The 8136-nt window shown below is 47.4% G+C and overlaps 1 protein-coding gene across 4 annotated transcripts in view; it reads left to right on the top strand.

Annotated features, from left to right (window-relative positions):
- The first annotated feature begins 7108 nt into the window (after positions 1-7108).
- Positions 7109-8136, top strand: part of LOC140210930 (transcriptional regulator QRICH1-like) — a 60946-nt gene continuing 59918 nt past the window's right edge. For 3 of the 4 annotated variants that reach the window (XM_072280198.1, XM_072280200.1, XM_072280199.1), the window contains exon 1: positions 7109-7256. The gene's annotated coding sequence lies outside the window, so the exon portion shown is untranslated. Of the gene's footprint in view, positions 7257-7521; positions 7607-8136 lie in introns of those variants that run through there. The other variant, XM_072280201.1, reaches the window with a different exon arrangement.

Here is an 8136-nt window from a genome sequence, read left to right as displayed (position 1 = left end):
TCGCCTATGAACACCCCAGGGGAGCAATTTTCCGTGAATCCGGACATAAGGCAAGACTGACATTGCAGAGGCTGCATTATTATACTTCTAAGCGGGGAAGAACTACTCAACGACTGAAGATTAAGTGATAGTATTTATTTAAATGCTTAAAAGTGAACACTTTGCGCCTGATGTACCAGATAGCGCCTAACGTGTGCTTGGACCTTCCCCGGGCTTTCTAGATTTGCGTTCCGACTCAATTCGCTTTCTCCGCCGGTAAACTAGACCGCGAAACGACTCTCGGTCCCGCCTTGTTAGGCTACAACCACTTCACCACCGTCTCATTATCGGCTCGCTTTCATGCTGAGCGCCTCGTTTCCTGCTAACGCTAGCGAAATGCTTATGCAAGGGGGAAACAACAGCCGCCCAAAACGAGGGAAATTCACGCAGAGAATGGTGACCATTTGGAACGAGCTGCCAGCGGAAGTGGTTGTGACAGGTACGATAACAACAGTTAAAATACATTTGGATAATTCACTGTTAGGGGATTAGATGGAAGGACACATGATCAGCGTGGATGGTTTGGGCTGGAGGTTGTGTTCCTGTGCTGTCCTGTTCTGTGACTCTGTTCTAGACTAAGGTGGCATTGAGACAGGCACATGACTGTAGGAGACGGACCATGTGGGTAGCATGGGTTTTGTGGGCCGCAGGGCCAGTTCCGGAGCTGTACCTTTCGATGTTAGAATCAGTTTAATTAGTGATCAACTAAACTAATACCTTCTGCCTGCACAACTCCATTCACATGCCTGTCTGAACGACTCAGAAAGGTCTCCATACCACCACCCCAGACTCCCCACGTTTTCTGCATGGATAAATAAAACTTGACCCTTGCATCTCCTTTAAAATTACTCCTTCTCACCTTAAATGCATGCCTTCTAGTATAAGGCATTTCAATCCTAGTGGAAAAAGGTACAGTCTCTCTACTCTACCAATGCCTCCCATAATCTTGTGACTCTCTATCAGATCTCCTGCCAGGGAGCCTCACCCACTTCAAAGAAACCAATCCAAATCTGTCCGACCTCTCATTATTGCACAATTCAGGCAACAATCCAATTCCAAATTTCAAATGCCAGCTAGATATCTGCTTTCTCCTTCACATAGCCTTTCTTTGACCATTTTCGGGATCTCTCTATCATGTTTGCTGTTGTGTGCTGGGGCAGCAGGCTGAGGGTAGCAGACACCAACAGAATCAACAAACTCATTCGTAAGGCCAGTGATGTTGTGGGAATGGAACTGGACTCTCTCACGGTGGTGTCTGAAAAGAGGATGCTGTCTAAGCTGCATGCCATCTTGGACAATGTCTCCCATCCACTACATAATGTACTGGTTGGGCACAGGAGTACATTCAGCCAGAGACTCATTCCACCCAGATGCAGCATAGAGCATCATAGGAAGTCATTCCTGCCTGTGGCCATCAAACTTTACAACTCCTCCCTTGGAGGGTCAGACACCCTGAGCCAATAGGCTGGTCCTGGACTTATTTCCTGGCATAATTTACATATTACTATTTAACTATTTATAGTTTTATTACTATTTATTATTTATGGTGCAACTGTAACGAAAACCAATTTCCCCTGGGATCAATAAAGTATGACTATGACTGTGACTGTGACTATGTGACTGTGACTGTGACTATGACTATGACTGTGACTATGTGACTGTGACTATGACTATGTGACTGTGACTGACTGTGACTGTGACTATGACTGTGACTATGTGACTGTGACTATGACTATGTGACTGTGACTGTGACTGTGACTATGACTGTGACTGTGACTGTGACTAGGAATTTCTCACCACAAATGTTCATTACAGCCCCATGGTTATCTCGGTGATTTTTCAACCCTGCCATTCTTTCAGTTCCTCTGACATTGTCTTCCTTCCTGATGCATGGCTTCCTCTCTCTATGACGGACAAAGTCCTTCACTCGGCCCTCGCCAGGATCTGGGCCAGAACAAGGTTCAGAGTTCCCGGCAGCCTCCACCCTCAACAGACCATTCTCTGTGATTGTTGACATGATTCCCACATCAGACACATTTCCTTCACCTACCCTTTCGGCATTTTGAAGGGATTTCTCTATCTGTGACTCTTGTATCCAGTAACATTATGTGTCTCTCGGCATTTGTCCATGCTCCCAAGACAATGGCACTCCTGCGTTATCACCTCTTCCCTCCCCCACCACCCAGGGACACGACGCCTCCGCCAGGTCAAACACTGATGCACTGCTTCCAGACAGGATGGAACATTATAGCACTGGCCCACTAGTCGTGATGGCATTTCAATCTCCACATCTGCACCAATCGTGATAGCATTTTAATCTCCACATCTGCACCAATCATGACAGCATTTTAATCTCCACATCTGCACAATCGTGTGGCATTTTAATCTCCACATCTGCACCAATCATGTGGCATTTTAATCTCCAATCTGCACCAGTCGTGATAGCATTTTAATCTCCACATCTGCACAATCGTGATAGCATTTTAATCTCCACATCTGCACCAATCGTGATAGCATTTTAATCTCCACATCTGCACCAATCGTGATAGCATTTTAATCTCCACATCTGCACAATCATGATAACATTTTAATCTCCACATCTGCACCAATCATGTGGCATTTTAATCTCCACATCTGCCTGTGCATGATCCTTATACCGTTGTTTTGATATCATTTATTTAGAACAGGGTTTCCCAACCATTGTTATGCCATAGAGCCCTCCATGAACCCCTGATTTAGAGATACAGCACAGAACAGACCTCAGGCCCAGCAAGCCACAATTTAACACCCAGTCTAATAAAAGGATCATTGACAATGAGCAGTTAACCTACCTACTGGTACATCTCTGGACTGTGGGAGGAAGCTGGAAACATCCACACAGGAAGAACTTATAAACTTTCTTACCGAGGACGCTGTGTTGCACTAACTGCTACACTACCGTGCTAATGGAACTGGATGTTTCTGGCTGTCATAGTTTCTGTTCTACATAAGACAAACTGTAGGGCAGAGCACTACGGTACAGGCCTTGTGGCCCATGATGTGCCAAATTTTAACCTACTCCAAGATCAATCAAACCCAGGGGTTCTCAACTTTACTTCATGGTATTGGTCCAGGACATAGAAAGGTTGTGAACACCGGATCTAACTGTTCCCTTCTGGAAAAACACTGTGCATTAACCCTGTCTGTGCCATCCATGATTTTATACACTTCAAAAGGGTCAAGGATAAAAATCCTTGCCTGTCCAACTTCTCCCAATAATTAACCCTTCAAATCCTACCAACATCCTTGTAATTCTCTGTGTTCCTCTTTGCATCTGAATGACATACTTCCTATAAAACAGCATAAGCAAAACTGCCTGCAGTGTTCTAAGTTCAGCCTTCCTTGTTAATGTATTGTACATCCACAACATAATATTACAACCCCAATATTCAGTGCATGACTCTGGGATCAAGAACATAGAATACACGTCCACAGATCCCTTAAAGTAACTGTGCAAGATGACAGGGTGGTTCAGAAGGCATGTGGTGTGTTAGTCTTTAAGGAGTTAAATCACTCCATCTGCTCCTATTCTATCAGATTGTCAATACTAGTTGGTTTTTCATCGGCCGAGGAATTATCTAAGATGTGCTAGCAATGGACAGGGCCTCAGAGGAGGCCCACGAGAATAATTCCAGGAATGAAAAGGATTAAGGTGTGAGGAGTATTTGATGGCTCTGGGCCTGTACTCACTGAAGGTTAGAAGAATGAGGAGGGATTTCATTAAAACTATCGAATTTCAAGAGGTCCAGATAGAATGGATGCAGAGAAGATGTTTCCTGTTGTCTAGGGCCAGAGGTCACGGCCTCAGAATAGAGGAGTGTCCATTTAGAACAGAGATGAGCAGTTTCTTTAGCTGGAGGGTGGTGAATCTGTGGAATTCATGGCCACAGATGGCTATGGAGGCCCAGTCACTGGGTATATTTAAAGCAGTGGCTGTAAGGTTCTTGATTAGTCAGGGTGTCAAAGGTTATGGAGAGAAAAAAGGAGAATAGAGTTGAGGGGATAATAAATCAGCCACAGTGGAATGGTGGAGCAAGCTTGATGGGCTGAATGGCCTGACTCTGCTTTGATGTTTTATGGAATGGCAGAGGGAATTTAACCGGCTCATAGAGCACTGCAGTACAGAAACGGGCTCTCTGGCCCCTCTAGTCTAGGCCGACCTCCTATTTTGCCTCATCCCATCAATCCCTTACCTCGACCACAATAGCCCTCTAAAACCCTCTCATCCATCTATTTCGGGAAGTTAATGCAGGACACCATTTCCAGGGTGAATGAGACAACCCCGGGGGAGGCGTAGCACACAGACAGGAGTACAAGTTCTAGTTTATGATCATCCAAATGAAACAACATTCCTCTGCAGCAGGGTGCACCCACAAAATATATAACACACATATTGCATAAACTAAAATATTACCATAAATAAATTAGTAAAATATAATGCAAAGTGCATGTAGTGCACAGCACAGATCAACTAGCTTGCTGTTCTAGTTGAAAGTTCAAGTAAATTTATTATCAAAATACATATATCTCACCATATACAAGCCTGAGATTCATTTTCTTGTGGGTATTCACAATAAATCCAAGAAACAGAACAGGATCAACGAAAGACCACAACAAACTGTGCAAATACAAAAGAGGAAAAAAGAAATAATAATAATAAATAAACAACCAATAAATATCAAGAACACAGGATGAAGAGTCCTTGAAAGTGAGTCCGTAAGTTGTGCAAACAGTTCAGTGACAGGCAAGTGAAATTATCCCCACCGGTTCAAGGCTGAGGGTTAATAACTACTTCTCAACTTGATGGTGTGGGTCCTGAGGCTCCCATCCCTTCTTCCATATGACAGTGGCGAAAAGAGAGCACGACCTGGGTGGTAAGGTCCTTCCCTGCAACAGCGCACCTTGTAAATGTGCACAATGGTGGGGAGGGCTTTACGCGTGATGTACTGGGCTGTGTCCACTACCTTCTGTAGGGTTTTCTATTCAAGGGCATTGGTGTTTCCATACCAGGCTGTGATGCAGCCAGTCAATATACTCTCCACTAACATCTATAGAAACATAGAAAATAGGTTCAGGACTAGGCCATTCGGCCCTTTGAGCCTGCACCGCCATTTATTATGATCATGGCTGATCATCCAACTCAGAACCCTGCACCAGCCTTCCCTCCATACCCCCTGATCCCTTTAGCCACAAGGGCCATATCTAACTCCCTCTTAAATATAGCCAATGAACTGGCCTCAACTGTTTCCTGTGGCAGAGAATTCCACAGATTCACCACTCTGTGTGAAGAAGATTTTCCTAATCTCGGTCCTAAAAGGCTTCCCCTTTATCCTCAAACTGTGACCCCTCGTTCTGGACTTCCCCAACATCGGGAACAATCTCCCTGCATCTAGCCTGTCCAATCCCTTTAGGATTTTATACGTTTCAATAAGATCCCCCCTCAATCTTCTAAATTCCAACGAGTACAAGCCTAGTTGATCCAGTCTTTCATCATATGAAAGTCCTGCCATCCCAGGAATCAATCTGGTGAACATTCTTTGTATTCCTTCTATGGCAAGAATATCTTTCCTCAGATTAGGGGACCAAAACTGCACACAATACTCCAGGTGGACCAAAACTGCACACAATACTCCAAGCTTGTCAGAGTTTTAGATGATGTCATGTCAAATCTTTACAGACTTCTAAGGAAGAGAAATAAATGTGCAGAATATTTTTCTAAATGGGGAGAAAATCCTAAGATCTAAGATGCAAAGGGACTTGGGAGTCCTTGTGTAGAACACCCTGAAGGTTAACTTGCAGGTTGAGTCAATGGTGAGGAAGGCAAATGCAATGTTAGCATTCATTTCAAGAGGTCTAGAATACAAGAGCAGGGATATGATGCTGAGGCTTTATAAGGCACTGGTGAGGCCTCACCTTGCGTATCGTGAACAGTTTTGGGCCCCTCATCTGAGAAAGGATGTGCTGAGATTGGAGAGGGTTCAGAGGAGGTTCACAAAGATGATTCCAGGAATGAAATGAGGAACGTTTGATGGCTCTGGGTCTGCCCTTGCAGGAATTCAGAAGGTTGAGGGGATCTCATTTCCAATGTTGAAAGGAGTAGACAGAATAGATGTGGAAAGGATGCTTTCCATAGTGGGAAATCTAGGACAAGAAGGCATAGCCTAGGATAGAGAGGGCATCCATCTAAAACAGAGATTCAGAGAAATTAGTCAGAGGTCAGATAGATTAGTGAGAGGTTGGAGAATTTGTTACCACTGACAGCTGTGGAGGCCAGGTGTATTTAAGGCAGTCATTACGGCCTCAAAGGTTACAGGGAGAAGCCAGGGAGTGGGGCTGAGGAGAGGAGAAAAAAGAGTCAGACATGATTGAATGCAGAGCAGACCCGATGGGCCAAATGGCCTAATTCTGCTCCTATGTCTTACGGAAACACCAATGATTTAAAGGGAATCTCAGGGGCAGCATTTCCACATAGAGGCAGTGATGGAGGCAAGTATGATTACAACATTTAATAGAGATACAGGAGATTTAAAGATTGAAATGCTGTCAGATGGGACCAGCTCAGAATCACGCTGTGGCTGGCATCAGTAAATAAGCTGAAGAGCCTGTTCCATGCTACGTGTCTCTATGAACTCCGAGGAGACTTGCTGTAGTTTTGTAGAATAATACCAGGATAATAGCATGATTCTAAGTTTGGTTAGAGAGCCTGGAGCAATGAATGGTCTCCTGCTACTATGGGTAGGTCTAGTACGGCAGGGCAGAGACTGAATGGCCTCCTTCTAGTCCGGCAGGGGACGGACCGAATGGACCTTCTGTAGCGTGGGTGATTATTGGTCCCCTGCATCTATAGCTGACAGTGGCTGGACCATGCTAGTACGAATGGGGATGGGCTGAACTGCCGCTTGCGCCCGGCCCTTTAAGAAGCGCCAGGTCGACAGCAAAGTATCGCGAGGCTTGCGCGGGCGTCAGCGCCGATTGGGTGGGGTGCCGCGGGCGGCCGATGCGGATTGGATGAGGGTTTTGGAGGGCGCGGATTGGCTGCGGCGGGCGGGCTGTAAGATGGCGGAGTGGGCGCTTTAGACGGACGGAAACACAATAAGAGGGCGGGCGGCGGAGTGTGCGGGAGCCGTGGCGAGTGAGCCGAGCGCTGGGGACCGGGATACTGCGGCCCGTAGGCTCAGGTAAGGCCAGGCCGGGCGGCAGGACGTCGCCGGCCGGTGGGCGGACACCGCAGGAAGGGCGGAACGGTGGCGCGGCCGAGCGCGGGCCCGATCCCGAGCCTGAGCCTCGGGCTCTTCCCCGGCGCGGGATCCAGCAGCGGGGCCACGGGCGGGAGGCCGCGCCTTCCTTGGACGCTCACGGGCGATGCCTGTAGACGCTACGTTTCAGCGCGCTCGCTCCCTCTGCGCCACGGCGCCCGTTTGCGTGCGCGTTCCCGGCTGCATGACGCGCTGACGCCGAGCCGGCGGTGGAGCGGCGGCGGCGGGGCCCGAGGAACGGTGGCTCGGTGATAGGCCGCGGGCCTCCCTGGGTGAGTGGCTGCACCTCCTCCCCCGGGCCAGGCTGCAGGACAGGGAGGGGCGCCGAGTCTCGTCTGGAGGTGGATGCGGGTAGCATTCCGCTCACTGCCTCTGAGGCCTCCCCTTCGCCCCACGTCCCCTCCCCTCTGTTTTCTCCCCCGCTTTTTTCCTCTTCTCCTTCCCCCAGCCCCGTTCTCCCCTGGAAAAGGTCCCTATCAGAACCATAAAGCACCCGCATCTCACTTGAAATGTCATTAATCTCAAATGTTAACTCTGTCTCCTTTCCACAGATGCTACCTAACTTGCTGAGTATTTCCAGCATTTTCTGTTTTTCTCTCAGGTTTTGAGCAGCTGCAGATCTGTTTTTAGTTATTCACATGTCACTCTGTCATTCCTACAACCCCAGCTCTCAACACCTGCTGAACACCCCAGTGTGTCATCGGCCCTACACTCATAGCTCCCATTTTCATCTGCACTCCAACAAACCTTCACTCTGCCCTGCCCTTTTGCTGGGAAGGCAGGGTAGGATTTTATCATAATA

The sequence above is a fragment of the Mobula birostris genome, chromosome 16 (genome assembly GCF_030028105.1).
Source record: "Mobula birostris isolate sMobBir1 chromosome 16, sMobBir1.hap1, whole genome shotgun sequence".
In the NCBI taxonomy this organism is placed as follows: domain Eukaryota; kingdom Metazoa; phylum Chordata; class Chondrichthyes; order Myliobatiformes; family Myliobatidae; genus Mobula; species Mobula birostris.
This window is presented reverse-complemented; position numbering and strand designations above follow the sequence as displayed.